Genomic DNA, 19,173 nt, shown 5'->3' with positions numbered 1-19,173 from the left:
CTATAATCACTTCTTACCTTATAATAGCTCCTATCTTGAGCTACATTCCTTTATCTTCAAATTGCAAATGAATTTGTAGTTTCTGTGAAGTAAGAAGGTGATGAGGAAACTACACTACTAGTACTGTTAATATTCATAACTGCTCGTCAGAACGAGAGCTATTAAAGCTTCTAAAAAAAAAAACATATCTAGTTCTATGTTTTTTTCTGACTTCCTCAAATAGGAAGTTACCTTATTTTCCTCAATCAAATCTAACATTTATTACACTTTATCAATGAATAAATATTTATATTTCCCTTTCTTGCAAACTATGTAATTGTCTACCGAAAACTTCGGTAGTTACACATCCTCTATTCTTCGAAAACTTCGAAGTTAATTCATTAAAAGTTATTAAAAAAGTTATTAAAAGCGTATGCCGAACCACCGATCCAGTACTTCCCTGTAAAAGTTGGCCCAGAAGATCGATGGCGATGAAACACGAAAATCAAATCAGGAGGGAAAGTAAACATATGTTTACATTCCCAGCGACAGAGAGAATCTGATTAGAAAACGGGAATGGTTCCTAGTCCTGCCACCCAGCGGCAGGCCGGTAGATCACCTGACCTACCTGTAGCGTGTGCCGCGAAATTCGAATTTCTGTCGGGGACGACGGAGTCGATAGCTATGTATATATCTGACAGGTAAGTTGAATGTATGAAAATGATATTGTTATGATACAATAAAGTTTGTTCATACTTACCTGGCAGATATATATATAGCTGTATTCTCCGAAGTCCGACAGAATTTCAAAACTCCCGGCACACGCAGTGGTCGGCCAGGTGGTAGTACCCATTCCCGCCGCTGGGAGGCGGGCGTAAGGAACCATTCCCATTTTCTGTCAGATTTTTCTAGTGCCACTGTCTCCTGAGGGGAGGTGGGTGGGCACTTTGATTATATATATCTGCCAGGTAAGTATGAACAAACTTTATTGTATCATAACAATATCATTTTGTTCATGAATCTTACCTGCCAGATATATATATAGCTGAATCCCACCTTTGGAGGAAGGGGGAGACAGATTCGATTTTGGGAAACAATTTCATATATATGATTGATATTTTTGGTTCCTTAACTGTTAGCATAGCTGACTTCGTGAGTACCGTCACCCAAGTCTGCATCTGCTTTACTAGAGACTCCAGCTAGGTAGTGACCTGTGAAGCTGTTGAGTTCTAGAGGATCTGTCAACGGGGGCGTGACCACAATGCAACTAGATCCTATATTATAGACCTCCAATTTCGGTACTGCATTCCTAGAGGTGCCAGCAAGGACGTGACCTGTGTAGCTGGTGCGCTCTAATGAACTGTCACGGGGAGCGTGACCACAATGTGACAGATCATATAGGTGTTGTTTAGACACCGAATGCTGTTAATGCTTCACTGGAGGTGCCAGCAAGGACGTGACCTATGTAGCTGGTGCGCTCCAGATGATTTGTCAATGGGGCGTGACCACACTGTGACAAAAACATTTTACCCTACTATGAGGGCGAAGCAAAAAACATTACCACCTGACCTAGCCTATCTGGTTAAACTTCGTAAAACCAAGGCTAATGGAGGGAAGGCCGCCTAAGGCGGCCTACCCAAGACCACAAAAACTAAACACCTACATAAACATAATAAAAATAAAAAATAAAAAGAAATAAAATTAAAAAGTCCAAACTAACATATTATTTTCTAAAAGATAGGAAGAGTGCTACTCTCTGTCCCCAATATATTGTCTGCTGCGACAATAGTAGCAGTTCTCGTATGTAATCCTCACCTCCCGAAGGTAGTGAGAGGCAAACACTGAATTACTACGCCAAAATGTGGCATTCAAGATGTCATTGAGTGCCATGTTCTTTTGGAAGGCTACCGACGTAGAAATAGCCCTCAGTCCATGCGCATTCACCTTCAACACTTTCATATCACTGTCTTGACAGGATGAATGCACTTCCTTGATGGTGCCCCTCAAGAAAAAAGCCAAAGCATTCTTTGACACTGGTAACCTTGGCTTCCTGACAAACACCACAAGTTATCAGAAGGACCTCTTATAAACCTTGGTTCCTATCTTTTCAGACGGAGGGTTGACTTCCTAGCTATTGCTTAGGAGTCTGCTTCGACTCAAGCGCCTCAGCGAGGATGTGACCTATGGGTAAGAGTTCTTGTGGGTTTGCCGATGGGGTCTTATCCACTTACTCGGCAAAGCTAACTGCATTTGTCAATGGGTGCTAATCCACTCATATGACCATATACCTATGCCTATTAGCATAATTAAGGAGCACAACACAGATCACCTGATCCTAACACGAGGGTTAGCGCTTAATTTTAAAAAGAGTTAAACTAAAAATTAACTCACTAGTTAAGGATCAGTGTCGGCTCCCTATCCCAGCAACGTATCCGCAGACACGAAACAACCAAGAGAAAAGGATCTCTTGTAGGTTGAATTGACATCCTTCGTGTCTTTCTTCTGTAACGGGAGGTCAACACAGAATTGATCTCAGTCAGTGACAGCTCATATGTCCTTTATGACATATTGTTATGGAACCAAGAAGAATTCATAAAAGCTCGCACTTCATGCATAGGTTCAAACGGACTGGACATGAGGAACTTCAGAACTACATCCAAGTTCCAAGACGGCAACTTGGGTTGTTGAACCTTCATCGTTTCGAAAGATCTCAAGAGATCGTGAAGGTCTCTGTTGTCCGCCAAGTCCAGGCCTCTGTGCCTAAAGACAAACTAAAAGCACACTCTTATAACCCTTGATTGTTCACCAACTCCTGAAGACTATCCACTTCGATTGTACACTGCGTTGGAAAACGCTCTTCTTGCACTGGCGATAGCTTTCGCCATTGACGTATAGAAGCCTCTCGCTCTGGCCAACTTTTGGATAGTCTGAATGCAGTCAGACTCAGAGCGAAGAGGCTTCTGTGGTACCTCTCGAAGTGGGGCTGTCTGAGTAGATCTGTCCTTACTGGAAGCGTCCTCGGAAGTCTACTGCAAAGGCCATGACCCTCTGTGAAACCACTCTCTCGGCAGGCCAGAACGGGGCGAACAAAGTCATTCTCGTCCCTTCCGACACCGCAAACTTTCTCATGACTTCCCCTAAGAAGATCTTGAACGGGGAAAGGCGTACAGGGGGGTCCATCCCCGTCCAGTCCCAGAGAAGTGTGTCTATCGTCACTGCAGCTGGGTCGAGTACTGGGGAGCAGTACAGTGGAAGCCTCTTCGTTCTGGACGTCGCAAAGATATCCACGAGCGGACGGACGTCCCCATAACCCCCACAGCTCTTGGCATACCTCCAAAGCAGAGTCTACTCGGTTGGCAGAAGTTGACCTCGTCTGCTGAGGAGATCTGCCCAGACATTCTCTACTCATGCTACAAACTTCGTAAGGATCATGACGTCCAGTGCCCTTGCCCACAGCAAGATCTTTGCCAGAGCAAAAAGGGACTGAGACTGTGTTCCTCCCTACTTCTTCAAGTACGCCAGAGCTGTGGTGTTGTCTGAGTTGACTTGGACTATTCGACGAGAGACTTTTTCTTGGAAAAACTGGAGAGCTAAAAAGATGGCTGCCATTTCCTTTAGGTTTATGTGCCAGGACACCTGTTCCCCTCTCCAGGTGCCTGCCACTTCTTTCCCCCTAATGATGCTTCCCATCCCGTGGTGGACGCGTCGGAGAACAACACTAGGTCGGGGCTCTGAAGCTTGAGAGACACGCCCTCCGACAGCTACACTGGATCTAGCCAACATTTCAAGTGATGGTTTTTTACCTCTCCCTGAAATTTCCAAGATCATGTGTAGATTCTTGGTTTTTTTTTTTTCCAATTGTACTTGAGAAAAAAATGTAACGGTCTGAGGTGCAGTCTCCCCAAGGAAACAAACTTCTCCAGCGAGGAAATGGTCCCCAGTTAGACTCATCCATTCCCTCACCGAGCACGAATCTTTCCATTAGGAAGGCTAACACTTTGTCTAAGCTTGCTGCTGACGTCCCTGGGACGGAAAGAAGTTCGAAAAGCCACTGAATCCATCCTGAATCAGATACACGATGGATTGGGTTGGGATCAGATGTGACTTTTCGAAATTCACCAGTAGTTCCAGGGACTTCACCAACGATTAAGTTGTTTGAAAATCCTTCAGACACCGCGTTTGAGTGGAGGTAGGCATGAATGAGCCAGTCGTCCTTCGAAGATAACAATTGCGAAGGAGGAGACTGAGGGCCGCAGGCTGAAACTATTCTTCAAAAGAGGCTCAAAGCCATCGAACCAAGACCTCTTCTTCTTCTCAACTGACACACGTTCGGGAAGATGGTAACCGTGCTCTCTAGACAACCTCTGGAGAGCTGCATGAAAACTAGAGAGCAAGGCAACTGGCGAAAGAGCGGAACGAGGAGAAGGAGAAGGGACTGCTGTACTCTTGATTGGCAGCCTATCATCCTTCCTCTCACGATGTGGCTTTGCCTTTCTCACTGCAATCAACAAAACAAGTTGTTGTTGCAAAGACACAATCATCCTTTTCGATGGAGAACATTCCTTCTCAGGCAAAAGGCTGATCCTTTGAGAAGACGATGGGCGAGGGGAAGCCCTCCTCCTTCTCACATGGACCGCCAAGGATATATCTTAGGAGCGACCGAAGCGCTCAAAGCATACTCATCGGAAGACGTCCTCTCCGGTGAAGATCGCAACACAGTAGAAAAGAGAGAGGACGTGAAGCGTCAACCCCCTCCTGAGACCCTACATCATACATCTCAGCTCTCTTTTACTGCAGAAAGTCTTCCAATTGCCCAGGAGACGACTGCAAAGCAGAAGGAGCTAACGGACGAGAAGCGTCCCCCTCCGAGGAACCAAAGACGACGGCCGCCTGTGCGACCTATATCGTCTTCGTTCTCCTCAGAGGGAGCGAGACCCTCCGAGAGTTCCAACTCCTGCGCGGGGAGGACGTCTCTGAAGACTAAAGTAATCTTTCAAGATTCAAATTCTATGAGATTATGAGCCATGACATCACCTATAGACGAATCTTGACTATGAGAGATGTTCAGAATCATTTCTAGATCATCTATGCTATTCCAGTTTTTCTGCAGGAAAAACTGGAGAGGTGTGAATTTCAGTCTATTCAGGGAAAACAAACTTCTCCAGCGAGGAAATGGTCCCCTGCAATTCATTCATTCCCTCACCGAGCATGTTTCCTTCCCTAATATGGCTGCGTTTCACTTAAACAGGAGTAATTTGAAGACACTGTAGAAGATTGTTCATTTGTTTCTTCCTAAAAGTCTCCTTCCTGAGATCCATTACTATTCTCTGATTCTCGGCGAATGTCTGAAGAAGCATTACGTTGTGCGTCCATCCAAGCGTCCTGCCGAGCGTCGCGCTCGGCGCTGTCGTATTTGGCAGCGGAAGGAGTCCCTTCATAATCGAGCAAGGGACGTCTCGGCGAACTAATTGACTGCATCTCTTGCACATCATTCTTGTTTCGAGGGAAATCATGTGTGTTATGCCGCCGTAGACTCGGACAGAATTCTGTTACCATGCGGTAAACAGAACCGAAAAAGGTCTAATACATATATATATATACACATACATACATTTATACATATATAACCATACATATATATATATATATACATATACACATATATATATATATACACATACTACATACACAAATATATATAAATTTTTTTTTTTTTTTTTTTTTTTTTTATGAAAAAATTCTCGCAAAAGTGAAGATGTTCAGCCATGTATGCTAGAATTCCCTTCAACCCGAGGCTAAGGCCGTGATTGTAGGGTAGAAAATACTGGTTAGTCCGTCAATCCCGCAGGAGAGAGAGAGACGTAACCTACTGCGCATAGCAGACATCAGATGGAACTGAGCACTGGCATTACGCATTAGTGACAGCAGACTCTGAGAACGTTCGTCGTTCTCGCACTGCTCTGCCTGAGTTGCCACCTACAACCATTCTACGAATGAATAGGTTTACTATCATTATAGAGCAGAACCAAAATCCATCAAACTAGTACATTTAAGCGAAACTGAATTGCTAAATATAAAAGGCTCAACTTGGTATTTGTCATAACAATACCTTAAATGTTTAAAAATAGGGAAACCGGCAACCCTGAATAGTTGCAGGGAGAACCGATTAAATGTAATAAGAATAATCGTACTCTCGGTTGTCCTCCGTAGGAGTAACTATGGTATGAGTATATAACATTTGAACCATACAACAAGTTTTGATAGTAATATGACGTAAGGGCAAAAACAAATAATAGTACCTATGATACAAACATCGCTTGTTCACCTTTACCCGGCAGAATATATATATACAATATATCTGAACCTTTGGCCAAGTTTTATGAAACAAACGTAGAGTATTTTAGACACTTGGACAGCTACCTCCTACTACATTCTGCCTCACCGAGGTAGGGAGAGCCATCACGCGGTAGTGTTTTGTCAATGAGAAATTATACGCTTACGCGATAGAATGAACACTCATGGCATTATCACTATTCTTCACTACACTACTATAACTTTCCAATGCAAACATGATTCCAGGCTACGCAGAGATTTAAGAATCACAGATAGGGTATTACCCTCCAAAGACACTATTGTAGGGCCCGAAGGCATCACAGGTCTTTGGAGGGATAAATTCTACTGGACGGGTAACTTGTGTTACACGCCTGGAGGAAGACCTCCTTACCACTATCACGTTCTAGTTTACGTACCTATGATTCATAAGCCTTCCACGCAGAATCAGACATATTTCACACTCGTTGCAGCGCTCATCAAACATACAAACATGTTTCCTACAATTCGCGCACACTGTATGAGGGTCTACCGAAGTTTTCGGTAGCCTAACCTTGCATTCTTCCACACAACATACTCTGGCCTAGTCGAACTAGATCCAAGACATCGTAAGTTTAAGGAAAAATCAAGCCAAAATAAAACAATCCACAATTAGCGTATGCCTAACCACCGATCCTAATCAAATAACCAAAATCAATCGGGATACTCAAGTGACCAAAAGAGTTCCAAAATCCAATGACGGAGGTGCAGAAAAACACTTGTTGTCTGCACCGGCGACAGAAAATATCTGACAGAAAATGGGAATGGTTCCTTACCCCTCCCGCCTCCCCCAGCGGCGGGAATGGGTACTACCACCTGGCCGACCACTGCGTGTGCCGGGAGTTTTGAAATTCTGTCGGACTTCGGAGAATACAGCTATATATATATCTGGCAGGTAAGATTCATGAACAAAATATATAGTATAACTATTTGTAATCTAAGGGGTACAACTCCCCAATGACCTAGAAATAGCTTGCTTGACTATCAGAGATTTGTGGCACATAGGATATTTTTAGTGTTAACTTGAACCATTCAGGTGTATAATTTTACCAGGCTTCTTGATGATGAAACTCTGACCCTGCTGATGTATTTTCAGGACATTAAAGAATTCATGAACCATTGAGGTGTATAATTTTACCCAGCATCTTTGATGATGAAACTTTGACCCTGCTAAAGAATTTCAGGACATTTAAGATTCATACCAACCAATTCTTACCTAGGTTACAACCAACTAACTTAACTTGAGAAGTATCTTCATTCATAAAGGCCATTTTCACATACCAACGCTATAAAGTACTAGGTGTTATTCAGCAATATAATAATTCCAAGTATATAATAGTAGGCAAACCCTTGAAGTTGGGGGAAGTTGTCAGACATTTCATATTGTTTTACTATGAAGTGCAAGCATCGGAAGTATTAATGCTTAACCCTCTTACGCCGACTGGACGTATTTTACGTCGACATTTTTTGTCTCCCGTGTGCCGACTGGACGTATTTTACGTTGACTTATAAAAGTTTTTTTTTTGTTTTTTTTTTAAATTTGCGGAAAAATACTTATAGCCTACCAGCCTAAAACTTTTGAATCACGCGCCTTGGGGGATGCTGGGAGTTCACGGATCAATGTTGTTGTTTTTGTTTACAATCGTTACGCAGGCGCGCAAGCGCGAATTTCTTTCTTGCCGCACTAAAAAGTATCTGTACACATCTCGGAAATTATTTTGTCACTTTGACATAATTTTGTACCATTGTAAATTAGCCGTTACATGAAGTATTATATATGAAAATGTGTGCATTTTAATGTAGAATACAACAATAAAATACTCATGATTGTAGCTTTTATCAGTTTTGAGATATTTTCATATAAATAACGATAATTGCCAAAATTTCAACCTTTGGTCAACTTTGACTCTACCGAAATAGTCGAAAAACGTTCATTGTAAGCTAAAACTCTTATATTTTAGTAATATTCAATCATTTACCTTAATTTTGCAACTAATTGGAAGTCTCTAGCACAATATTTTGATTTATGGTGAATTTATGAAAAAACTTTTTCCTTATGTCCGCGCAGTAACTCTTCCGAAAAAAATCATACATGTGATTGTGGTAATGTTTGCACCATTTTAAAAATTAGCCTTTATATAAAGTTTTATATATGGAAATGTGCGCAATTTCATGCACAATACAACTAAAAACAACCCAAGGTTTGTAGCTTTTATCAGTTTTGAGATATTTTCATATAAATACGATAATTGCCAAAATTTCAACCTTCAGTCAACTTTGACTCTACCGAAATGGTAAAAAACACAATTGTAGCTAAAACGCTTATATTCTAGTAATATTCAAGCATTTACCTTAATTTTGCAACAAATTGGAAGTCTCTAGCACAATATTTCGATTTATGGTGAATTTATGAAAAAAAATAACATTTTCTTTACGTCTGCGCGGTAACTCTTCCGAAAAAATCATACGTGCGATTGTGGTAATGTTTGCACCATTTTAAATTAGCTGTTACATAAGGTTTTATATATGAAAATGTGTGCAATTTCATGTAGAATACAACCAAAAATAATTGAAGGTTGTAGCTTTTCTCATTTTTGAAATATTTGCATATAAATCACAATAAATAGAAAAAAAACCACGTTCGGTCAACTTTGACTCTACCGAAATGGTAGAAAAACGCAATTGTAAGCTAAAACTCTTACAGTCTAGTAATATTCAGTCATTTATCTTCATCTTGAAAACAAATTCAAAGTCTCTAGCAAAATACTTAGATTTATGGTGAATTTAAAAAAAAATCTTTCCTTCCCTCCGCGCGCAGATTCTCCGCCACAAATCTCCGAAATGCATACGTCCCATTCTCGGAATATTTGCTCCGTTTCACATTAGGCATTTCATAGAGTTGTATATATGAAAATGTGCGCAATTTCATGTAGAATAAAAAAAAAATATTTGAAGGTTGTAGCTTTTCTTATTTCCGAAATAATTGCATATAAAAAATATATATATAAAAAAATTCGACATTTGGTCAACTTTAACTCGTCAGATATGGTCGAAAACTGCAATTGTAAGCTAATACTCTTACAGTATAGTAATATTCAATCATTTGTCTTTCATCTTTTGAAAGAAAATTGGAAGTCTCTAGACAATATTTAGATTTATGGAATTTTTTGAAAATATTTGTTTTACGTCCGCGCGTTTACGAATTCCATGCATTATTTTGTGATAATATTTTCTCTGTGTTGCTTTTATCGTTTTACAATGTGTTATATACCAAAATGATTGCAATTTAGTGTACATTACAACGAAAAAAAAGTAACTTGTTACCTTTAACTGTTTGCGCACAGCGCGATTTGAATACAATTATATACAAAATTTTGTTTTTGTGCTATCATATATCGCATTATTTATATATGATAATGATAATTTTTTTCATTTCTGATGGTTGCATACTAAACTCAGCCAATGACAAAAAAAGGAGCCAAAAAATGAACTCTTAATCTTGAAAACTAAGCGCGCTGTGATTTTTTGAAAAAATAATTTTTCCGCTTCCGCGCTCACTCTGAAACACCTCCGGCACACGGGAGACAATTTTTTTTTTTACCGCTTCGGCGTAAGAGGGTTAAACTGTAATGAAAAGGTGTACTTTAATGAATTGTAATGTAAGAATAAATAGTCATAATTTCTGTTTTTTAAGATTAAATTCTAGTAAAACAGCTACTTCAATGACAAAATATACAAAACTATTAAACTAAGTTTGAAATACTAAGAACTTTCAAATAAAATCTAACCATTCCCTTCAGGGCTAAAAAAAGATCTAGGTAATCCTAACTTACTAATTTCAGGAGCTCTGTAGAACCTGGCAACAAGATATGGTGTGATTTCATTTTCTGTCACCTTTGATGCAGATCCAAAAATCACACAACTTCAAAACAAGCTTCTTTTCATTTACCTGTAAAAAAAATAAGTGAGATACAACATTGAAAATCACTGATGTTACTTTAATTGTTTCAAAGTTTAACATAATTGCAAAATACATATACATATCCTCCAAAAAACAAAAGGCAAACTAGGTAAATATTATGACAGATACAGTTCTATGTTTTAGTTAATACAAAAAAATTTTCACTAAACTATTGTGTAAGCATTTGTAATTCGACAGAGCTGGTCAGAAGGGTTAATTTTTGTGGTAATATTACATTTTGTAATTTCTTCAAAATTTAATAAATGGTTAAGCTGAAAAGGTTGAACAGTCTGACAAATTACCATTCTAGGATCTGTTTCAGATACTTAGTATACATTGTTGGTTGAAAGCTGAACAACCACTTAATAACTATATTTATGAGGCTTAATTTAACTTTATGAATTTACACTGTCAAGCCAAGCACTGGAAGACTTCCAGCCCATTCAGTGCTTAAGACATTGAAAAGAGGTTGGACAGGAAGATAAAGAGATCCAGAAAATAATATGAAATGAAGTATTATGATCTAAGGTGGAGCAGGGAGAAAAACCTACAGCTGCGCTAAGAAAATAACAGTGGGGTTGAACAGCAGGTTTGAAGAAAGAAGCAGGAATAGTGGTGAAATAAAAGCTAAAAAATGGCTGCACTTTGGGGCCTAAAGGGACACCACAAGCACCCTTTAGTAATGCCTTCAGTGCACCATGGTAAGTACACTGATGGCACTAGCCCCTTATACAGAATATTTTTTTAGATGAGAGTTGCTTTGCATTCAGGGATTGTGTTATGTGGGTTATTCATCATACCTTTCTCCCCTAGCAGTAGGTGCTGCCCTCAGTGCACCGCATATGGCACACTGCAACTACATCCTTTAACTACAGGTTACTTTCAGTGTACCATTGGTCCCGGCCCTAGCTGCATCCACGTTTTAGCCTTTTATTTACCTATCTTCATTTCCTTTCTTCAATCCAATCTCTCTAAATACTAACTCTTAGTGCTACTGTGGGGTTTTCTCTTGTTTCACCTCTAAATACTCACTCTTCATCTTTTTTTTTCTGAAACTTGTATTTTTTTGTCAAATCACACCAGCTCCCTCTTTTCAGTCTTAATTGCTGAATGGTTGTAAGTGCTCCAGTGCTTGGCTTGAAAGAACAAAGTACACTGCAATCAAATCCAGGTTTCATCTGTTTAATATGTCATTGTCATATTCTTTATTCCACAATGCTTACCACTTACTAAAGATGATGGGTTTTTGAGATACTGAAGTAACAATAAGTGATGGGTATATTTGATCTGGTAAGTGATAGCAGCTTGGATGTTTATCAGCATCTTTATTTGTCCATGCCAGCGTGTGCAAGAAATCAAAATGTTTCAAAATTTATACCAGCTACATATAATTTGCGTAATGAAAACTTGAATCTATTGGATAAAACATTTTTGGAGCTAACTTTTAAAGGGATTGTACAGCATTTATAGAGTTACTGAAAGTTACAAGTTTCTGTGGTAGCTTTTTATTGCCAAGTCAGATACTGAGCCATATATTTATCTGATATGATCCCAAAATTGTATATCTATTTTCTTTTTAAACATGTGCCTTTTTAAGGCAAGAGTGTATCAGATAACTAAAGTTTTTTTTTTTTAGTTCACTGTCAAAATTATATTTCAATATAATATCTTTATAGAACATGATTTTTTTTTCTGGCATAACAATGAAAGCCTACTGGAGAGCCAAAGGTAGGCTATCTGCTTTGGTAATAACAATGTTAAGAATATATTTAGCATATGTTTGAGGTAATATAGAATGTGGCAGTCATCCATATACAATCTACAGTATTTAATTCCACCTGGTAAATAATTGGTGGGATACCCAATTTCTAATTTATAGGTGTCTGAATTCTTTTTGTCAATTTACACCTGAAAAACAAGTTTTGACATAAGAAAACCTAGTTTTAATAGTCGCTGTTGAGTCCTCAAGGATTACCCTTTCCATGGTCTATCCAGAGCTCCATGATGACCAGAGTAATGTCAAAGAATTCTCCTTAACTGATCTAGTGGCCAGATATTGTGTCGTAATGATAAACATTAAAACAAGTGATAGAGTATATATGGACTGAGGATAAGAGGGCACTTTCTATAATCCTCAGTGAATGCTAATACCCAGTTTACCTTCGTCAAAACTGCAAGAAGTGGTTATACGCATACACAATGTCATATTGTTTTATATGACCAAAATCCGACCAAACGCCATTCCTTTCTATTGGTCAATGCAATATGATCTCTTACCCAAAACCTATGTCTTTTCGTCAGGGGAGTGGGATGGTTTTGAGGACTCAACAGCAACTACCAAAAAATAGGTTTTTTCATATATCAAAACCTGTTTTTTTGATAGGTAGTCACTGTCTCGTCCTCAAGGAGCTTTACAAAGAAATTGACAGGTGACAAAAAGCTCTTGAATTTTAATCACAATAACCCAAAAACATTTTTTGGTTCAGTATCAAGCCACAAGTTTCAAGGCCCCATTCTTTATTCCATATACCTTTGGGTTTGGTAGCAACAAACAAGAAAATATAGGTAAACTTACATTTTTAAGGGTGAAGTTCTGTGGTGACTTGCCTAAGCATGGTGGGTATGGTTGCAGTATTGTCAAACCTTCCCCAGCAATAGTTAGCGAACACACTAGTTGGGAAGACCCGTAGTTTGCTGCTATAACACCTATGGGTCAAGAATATCCATGCTACCTACCAATAGACAGTGTAGTTGAATTTGTTCGAGCTTGTGGCAAGTGTTGCTAGACTGTAGGAAAAAACGGACCTTTTGGGATGTCTGCTGTGACCTCTAGGTAAACCTTAGTGCTTGAACTGGACATAATGTTTTGTCTGCTAATTCTAATTTACTTAGAATAGGAGATTTCCTTCTTAAAGGAATCCCACTCTTGGCCAGGAATGACAGACCAGAAGACAAAAAAAATACTGATGGTCAGCCATTAGCATGATGTATTGTCCCTGTCTAAGAGAGCCCAGTTTGCTAATACAAGCTCCTCCTGATGTTAATCCAATAAAGAAGATTGCATATTGTAGCTTGTGAGTTGTGTTGTATTGGGTCCACTGAACTGAGGAGCTGATCGAAGTCTAAGCACCTTGTTCAGGACCAGTAGTAATTGGAACCCTTCTAGAGCAGACCTTTGTAGTGCAAAGGACTGCAGAAAGGAAGGTGACAGCTTCTATAACTAGAGTCAAATCACAAAAATCATACATCACTGATTCTGTTAATGCTGCCTTGTATTCCATGATTGCTGTAACTGCAAGGTTGTTGTCTTCAAAAGGGATGAGAAATTTTTCAATTGTTTCCCTAGAATTTTTTACTGGGTTCTTGGTATGGATATAATGTAACTATATCTTCTGTACATATTATACTGGTATTGCAAGATATCAGATATATTCAGGATGTAATTTTTGCACTAGGTACCAAGCAATGTTGGAGAGTAATTTTCACTGTATAGATAATATTTAAGAAAATCCAACCATGAAGGTCTTGGGTCAGAAAGGAGGATCCTTAAACGACATTCCCTCCTACTGACTGGGATAAAACAACACAGTTTGGGAATTTATCTCTTAGCACGTTATTAAAGTGATAGGAACCAATGTCTGTGTGACCAATTTGGGGATACATATTAATTAAGCTGTTCCTTAGTAGGTTAGGAGTTTGCTCCACACCTTCAAAATCTGGAACAATGGAGGAAAAATGTATATCGTCCTCCATTTGTTCCAGTCTTGTAGGAAGGCATCTCTTGCTGTTGCTTGCCTGGTAGTTTGTGATTCTCATGTGTGGCAAACTGGTCCCACTTCCATTTGTGGAAGCATGTTGGCTATTTTCTGAAAGAGTGGTTGTCTAACTCTGCGTTGCAGCTGTCATTTTCTTTGATAGGCGGGAGTCTACTATTACACTGAGAGACCTCGTAGGGTGAATTGCAGACAAATATTTTCTTTCTTGACACATTGAAGGATGGCTAGCATTACCATACTGAGAGGAGGCGAGTATCATTCAGACCTCTCAATGCATTACATTGCAGTCATGTTCTCTTAGACCCAACCAAATGTTTCTCTTCAGGAGGTGTGAGGTTTTTTTAGACAAAAAGATAGCCATCAGCTCCAGGAAATTGATATGACAATTCCTCAGGATAGCTGAACCACCTCCCTGCCACCTGATGACCCTCCTAATGCCTTCCCAACCTGTCAATAAAGCATCTGTGTGTATGGTCATTCATACAGATTGAGAAGTCAAGGTGACCTGTATCGCCAGAGATTCCTTTCATGAGGTTTGTTTTGCATCTTGTTTGTTGCATGCACTAGCTAGAATTTGTTCACATTCATTTGTTGTTATCTGAGCATTGGATCTATTATTCAAGTAAATTGCAACATGCCCATCATACATTCTAACTGCCATTTGGAAATTCTGGGCTGTGCAAGGCAGTTTTGAGGACTTGCCTTATTCTGTTTTTGAGTATGGTGGGGAGAGACTAGCCGTGAAAAGTATCCCAACACAGTCCCAGCTACTGAAAGTGCCTGTTGGGTGTGAGGTGGGATTTTGCCAATTTATCATAAAACCTTTTGACTGTAGTCAGTTGACCACTGTTCTTAGCTTTTGCAAGCACATTTTTGTTGTGGGGTCCCAGATTGACCTGTCGTCTAGGTGGGCTATTAGTTGTATTTCTGATTTTTTTAAGAACTACCATTACTAACTTTGTCAAATCTTTGGGCAATGCTTAGCCCACAGGGTATGACTTTGAACCTGTACATATCTTTCCATATCTGGAAGGGACAGAGGGGAACGACGACAGGGAATTGCCAGTATGCATCTTTCAGATCTGTAGCTGTCTAAGTCCCTTTTAGAACAACTGAATGCACTAGGGCAATGGTAGTTATTTGGAAAATTTGGTAAACAATGTGCTTGTTCAATGTTGATAGGTCTAGGATTACTCTTCGTTTGGAGGAATCCTTTTAAGGGATACTCAGAGAGATGTGCTTGGTGGCAAAAATCCATATTTCTCTATGGCTCCCGTTAACAGGGCCTTTCTGCACGTAACATTCCAGAGAGGGGTGGTCTGGTTTTTGGAAGAACCTCTGTAGATGGGGAAGGGGTAGACTGTTTTCACCCGAGCCCATTTAAAATTAATGCTGTGTCTCCCCAAGGGAAGACTTCAATTGCCTGTGGTGTCACTGAAGTTGACCCCAACCATACCATATCTATTGGCATCTGACTCTTCCTCTGCCTCTGCCCTTGATAGGCATTCCATTTGTTGCTTTTTTTTTCCTTTAAGGGAGGGTCTGGACCTTGTGGGAAAAAATGTTTCTTGCTGTTTGTTGTCCTTTTGTGAGGCATTATTACTACCCGTTCTTTGAGGACAAAACTTTTTGGTGACTGAAAGCTTACCCTTTTAAGAGAGCCTTTATGGGTTGGGTAAGGGAAAGTTAGGGTTTTTGTTTCCTAATTTCCCCTTTTTCCCAAATGAGAGTACTCTTGCCCAATTCTGTTGGTGGGCTTGCTCGATAAGTTTTTAACCACACTAACCCCTCAAACAGGTCCTTACAGAAAGGGTTACTATGTAACAGTGAAGTTACATTAGGAAGTGACTAGTTGGAGATCAATGTTTCCATTCACGCTTTTATGCGCCACTCTAAAAAGTCATAGAATGCTTGCCACAGGGTTCTAATAAGACTTTTAACCAAAAAAGCAACAATTGTTCTAGAACATTTTGGAAGCCTTTTGATGATAACTTCCAGAAAGGTGGTAAAGGTTATAATACTAAAGAGGTGGATCATAGTATGAAATTCTCCTGAGGCTGTCACCTCTGAGATTCTTCTTATAGGTGTTCTCAATTGTTGTGTAACTATGAATAAAGGCAGGCTTTTACCCATCAAAGGGAATCTATTAGCAGTTTGCCCATCCCTTGGTGGAGTTTTTCCAAAACTGGGATGAACTGAGGCAAAAGGTTTAAATTTTTGCCATTGTCTCTGGTCTTTTAATCACTACAAAATTCTGAAAATCTGTCTTTACAAGATTAATAATTTTGAAAACGAAGGGACAGAAGGCTGGAACTCTTTGGAACTCTTTGTGAGCAACTTTGGTCCAGATAGAAGGTGTCTTCTATAGCTGTCAATGGTATAGACAGGTAAGAAAAAAAGAACGGTTCTGTTAGTGGTCTTTCATATGTACAGCTTCAGTTATAGTTTTTCTCTTTTTAATTAGATATTTACTACAGAGAGAGAAAATGTGCACTTATAGGTCTAAGCAAGTATCATAAGTATCATCAGGGATGAGTATTGGACCCCCTATCATGTTTTGATTTGAAGTTTTGTATTCTAAAGAGACCAATTAGTGGTTTTCAGTCGTCATTCCATCACTAGACCTCATTTGGGCAGCATTTACATTCACTCTCACTTTTGGGTTACAGGATGCTGTACTTTTCACTTTGGAGTGGCTTAGACTAACTTAATTCCTTTTCAAATCCTGCATCATGTCCCTCAAACATTGCTGTTCTGTAACAATGACATTTTCTGATCTTATTCTAATTTCCTCATGGAACTGATGAAATGCCACAAATAAGAACGCAGTTAAAGACCTTGGTGTGCTGTTGAATATGAATACTATTGGCAATATGTAAAGCAAAAATGGGAATGTTGTTCTGGCATTTCAAAACAAGAAAAAGCTGAACACATGATTATGCTTTATAAAACGCATGTACGTAGTCTACTTGAATATTCCAAATATGATATGGTACCCACACTACCAAAAGATATTGCACAAATAGAGAGTGTACAAAGTCCTTTACAGCTAGAATAGAAGAAGTTAAGGACCTTCACTACTGGAAAAGACTACAATTTTTAAAATTATATAGTCTCGAAAGGAGAAGAAGAATGCTACAAGATAATCAGGCATGGAAACAGATAGAAAGAATTACTGAAAACATCATGGAGCTAAAGATTTCAAAAAGAGCAAGCAGAGGTAGATTAATAGTGCCCAAAACTATACCAGGAAAACTAAGGAAAGCACACATGACATTAATGCACTACCAGCTCATCTGAGGAAACATATCAGGAGTGAGCGTAGATGTGTTTAAGAATAAGCTCAACAAATGCCTAAGCTGCATCCCAGACCATCCAAGATTGGAGGATGCAAAATATACAGGAAGATGCACTAAAGGTGCCTCACACTGAGGGACCTGGGGCAACCTGAAAGAGCTGTAAGGTTTGAAGGTAAGGTCTGGGAGGTAGTGGGACTGATGTTACTGGGGGTTTTGCCCAAACATAAACATCTTGGAGGTACTGGGGCCCGGATATCATGTTACTGAGTTTTGACACAAACATAAATCTGAATGAAAAATTGTTGTTGCATATCTGCTGCCTGGGTTTTGCCAGAAAGACATATGTAATCCTCCTTTCCTTAGTCCTGCTGAACCTAGGAATTACCAGGACAGTTAAAAATGAGCTTTTTTCATTCTTAAAACTTGTTGCCAGTAGCATACTACAAGATGAATACATATCTGTTGACTAAACAAATTTTCATTGTTTTTTACAACCCCATGGCAGGTGGTATGAGCCATACCCACTGGCACAAAATGAACCGAGCAATTTGATATGGAACACTTGAACTAAGGGTCCTGCATAATGGCGCTCCTGTAGTGATATAAAGCAAGTGTTATTAAAAGCTAGTTTTAGTATTAAATTATTAATGAGGGAAACATCTGTAGTTCCACATATAGTTTCTATATTTGTACAGGCAGTGCCCAGTTATCGGCGGGGTGCTGATTATAAAAAACCGTTACTAACAGAAAAGGTGATTTACCAGCACTTTATGGTGGCGATAACTGAAACTCGGCGCATTATGGCACCATAAATCGCCAGACAAGTGCCACAAAACCCAGATCACCATTTAAGGGTATGCACATGTTAGCCTACAGCATTAAGACAATGCTTAAGTATACAGGCTATATAAAAAGGAAAAATGTCTGTAGCCTTTTTTTTCTAATCCTAAGGTCTTTTGGTGTAAACTTAGGCTACTGCCTAGGCCCATAGCCTAACAGGATGTGTCTTTAAATCTTACCTTAATTCAGGTTACTACTTAATCGAGATTATTTTTGTTCATCGTTATGGATATATGATTCTAGGTTATAGGATTTAGACAATTTCTGCTACAGTCTGGCTAACAAATTCTTACTGAATCAACATAGATTGTAGGCTACTGCCTGGTAGGCTACTGCCAACATCATTATATGAAAGGGTTATCGATATGTATTATTAATAACAATTGTTGAGCATTTCTTTAGATGAAACTTCCAAACAGAATGATAAAATTCTTCAAACAATTTTTGTTTCTACAAATAGCTAAGAATTGCAAAATGTAGGAAGTATCTGGTTTACTGTTTTTCATCCAAAATAAAATCATTCTTCCATGGTCTAAACTAAAACATTTCCAACTAGAACTTGAAATTATGCACTTAACTTTCAACTCAAAAGTTTCCATGAACTTTGGTAATGAAATCAATAAACGAAGAACACAACTCTTGGAGCTAATGATCCTAAATCATTTCCATGAACCTCAGTAATGAAATTAAATAAGCAAAGAACGCAATTCATTATATTGTAAAATGCCAACGGTGTGCTGGCAAAAAAAAGCTGATTACGACTTTTCACGCACAATCATTGTTTCACAGTCTAAACTAAAATTTTTTTAACTGAACTTGAAATTGTGCACTTAGTTGAATCAGTAAGCGAAGAAACGGACTTTCTCTGAGCTCTGGTTTCTTGACCTATCAGAAAGGGAATGGGTTTTGGTTGGTCGTATGTAAACAATACGAAAGTGAGTATGCGCAT

At 39.1% G+C, this 19,173-nt stretch overlaps 1 protein-coding gene and 1 long non-coding RNA gene across 2 annotated transcripts in view; one reads left to right on the top strand and one right to left on the bottom strand.

The window, feature by feature from the left end:
* Positions 1–19,173, top strand: part of LOC135198178 (serine/threonine-protein kinase PRP4 homolog) — a 277,937-nt gene that overhangs the window by 193,239 nt on the left and 65,525 nt on the right. The gene's annotated exons all lie outside the window — the stretch shown is intronic.
* Positions 10,192–19,173, bottom strand: part of LOC135197619 (uncharacterized) — a 28,504-nt gene continuing 19,522 nt past the window's right edge. The window contains exon 3 of the long non-coding RNA XR_010310640.1: positions 10,192–10,297. This is a non-coding gene — a long non-coding RNA (uncharacterized LOC135197619). The remainder of the gene's footprint in view (positions 10,298–19,173) is intronic.

This window comes from Macrobrachium nipponense, chromosome 21 (genome assembly GCF_015104395.2).
Source record: "Macrobrachium nipponense isolate FS-2020 chromosome 21, ASM1510439v2, whole genome shotgun sequence".
Classification (NCBI taxonomy): Eukaryota; Metazoa; Arthropoda; class Malacostraca; order Decapoda; family Palaemonidae; genus Macrobrachium; species Macrobrachium nipponense.
The sequence above is the reverse complement of the archived record's forward strand: the minus strand, read 5'-3'. Positions and strand labels throughout refer to the sequence as shown.